General features: G+C 41.3%; 1 pseudogene; it reads right to left on the bottom strand.

Moving 5' to 3' along the window:
- Positions 1-402: 402 nt before the first annotated feature.
- On the bottom strand, positions 403-2,299 carry LOC102757022 (annotated as a pseudogene).
- Positions 2,300-2,632: the final 333 nt, after the last annotated feature.

Below are 2,632 nucleotides of genomic sequence, written 5' to 3'. Positions count from 1 at the left end.
AGGATTGTAAGGATGAAAAACTCAGACAATTGCCTCATAAGGGCTAAGAAAAATTCTACCAGGATATTAGCAAAGGTAAAGGAGCAAATTTACACTGTAAAAGGCACCATTTCCCCACAGACTACCTTTTGGCACTTCTTGAATGAGTGAGATTAGCAATCTAAATAAATCATATAGGCCTAGCATGTTTAGCTCAGTGGACAGAGCGGCAGCCCATGGATTGAAGGGTCCGGGGTTCAATTATGGTTCAGGGCACATGCCTTGGTTGCAGGTTCAATCCCTGGCCCCAGTTGGTATGTGTGCAGGAGGCAACCAATTGATGTGTTTCTCCCATATCAGTGTTTCTCTCTGTCTCTCCCCATCCTTTTCACTCTCTCTAAAAATCAATAGAAAAAATATACTCGAGTGAGGATTAACAACAACAATAAAAAATCATATTTCAAGAGGTAACAGCAACAGATAAATTTTAAAGGGTTTATTAAAATAACATTTAGAAGACTGAATAATTCTTGAACTCTTATTAAAACCACAAAGAAAAAACAATTCTTTATGAATTTCATAAAGGACTGACATCTATTAGTATATATACTTAACTCCAGTAGCTGAACAGTTGTTTTTTATTTATTTGTTTTCTAACCATAAGAGAAAGGCAAAGCCTATATGACACTGTACACACACGAAAAAGTGGTCACTGTGGGCCATGCTGCCAATGAAATGGTAGGTAAGCCTATCTTTTTCTGGTCAAGAGAAAAGTAAAAAAAAAATAGCACTCTGCATGCTTCAATCTACAAGATGATTTTCCCTAGAAAGAATCCAATGAAAATGGCCGCAATTACAGCAAGAAGTGAAGGAAAAGGACTGGCAACATCATCTCTGAAGGATGCAGTTGAGGTTAATCCAGGCTTATCTGAGGCTGCTACTTTCTGAGCCTTAAGCCTTCATCACAGATGTCGATTTTCTTCTGATAGCTTCATCATTTCTCCCTGAAGTCTTTCACACTCTTCCAGGAGCTTCCCAGTTTCAGTGTCATTGAGTGAAACTTTGTGGTTTTGGTGTGAGTCCATCTGATTTAGATGGGTTCAGAGGAACAGCTTTGCCAGGTTCCATGTCATTCAATTTATCATTTTCGTTGGGAATTTCAAAAACATCTCAATTTAGAATCCAGTAACTCATCAGGTTTGCCTCTTTCCACACAGCTTCCATATCTGAAATGTTTGGTGGAGCAAAAATTGTCTGCACCATAAACTTGTGTGTATTCTTTTCATTGGGATCATAGTCAAAAGGCTGTATGTAGCATTACTGAAGCAGTCACAGTCAACCCCGGGCCAATAATCCCGCTGTTGGGCCTCACGCAGTACCCAAAAGGTGCTGTAGTCTTCACGTTGAAGCATACTTTTCTATATGATGGATTTCACAACTTAAGATTTGTAGTGACTGCATTTGTGAAGGAGCCTTTGAATTTGAGGTCTGTGGGAGGGGGGAGGACCCGGATCTGCTCGTGCTTCGCCATGGCCGCAGCGGCGGACACCATCAGAGGACAGCCGGCCGGAGATGGAGACAACGGCAGCGGCAGCTCAGCCGAACTCTGATGGGGCCCGGTCACGGCTCCAGCACCCAGACACTTGCAGCCATGTCGCTGGGTTGTGGGCCACCCGCTGAGTCAGCAGCTCTGGATCCAATCTCGCAACTGACTCAACTACACACGAGCCACCGAGGCCACAACACTGCATCCCTCTGTGCCCCACCTGACTTTGTGTAGCCGGGAGCCCCTAGCCAAATTCACATAATTTTCATGAGTTGAATTGCCTTAAATTTTCTTTCTTCCTCCTCCCACCCCCCAATTCTCTAGAGAGAATTTGGGAGTCCTGTTATCTCTAGTACCTACAGTTTGCCTTTGTAGTTAAGGTACTATTTAGAATTATTAAAAAGTCAATGTGCCTTCATAAGTAGCTACTAGTTTAAAAGAATTAATGTGACTCTTGAAACACCTACTTTATTCCTCCAGGAGTGACTTAAGCACTGGGAAGAACAGAGTCCAATCTTTTGAGGAACATTATTAAGACAAAAAAGACTCAAAACCCAAGTTAATACAGATCTTAAGCTCCTACAGAAAGTAGTAATGGCATCTCACAATTTCTGTAATATTTCCCGTAATGAATTTTTTGATAAAAGAATTCATGTATCCATTAAGCAATCTTTCAAGATATTTTGCTTTGGGAAAAACTGTTCTGGGTATCTTTACCATATTTTCATCGTTCATCCAATCAAGTAAGCAGTAATCTTTCTCAATCTGCTATTACCCCTCCCCAGTGGTCCCTGGAGGCCTATTGTAGGAGCACTGTTAGTAAACACTTACCACTGTATCAGCAGAAGGTGATTCCTCCAGTCAATATAACTCATGTTAGCAGCTCCTTAGAATGAACCGCACTACTGCTTCCCCTGTACCAACTCCCCAGTCTCTGTCAGTTCCCACAGACAATCACAAAACTTGTAAGCTAATTGTTAACTTTACTTCCAACTTCTAATTCTTTATTAAAATGTTTTTAGGAATTTATAGTTCATGTTGTGTTAGCGTGTTTTTTTTTGGGGGGGGGGTTAGCTCTCTGGGTTTTAGCAGCTTTTAAGAAAAGAA

This window comes from Myotis davidii, unplaced genomic scaffold (assembly GCF_000327345.1).
Source record: "Myotis davidii unplaced genomic scaffold, ASM32734v1 scaffold44, whole genome shotgun sequence".
Taxonomy (NCBI): Eukaryota; Metazoa; Chordata; class Mammalia; order Chiroptera; family Vespertilionidae; genus Myotis; species Myotis davidii.
This window is presented reverse-complemented; position numbering and strand designations above follow the sequence as displayed.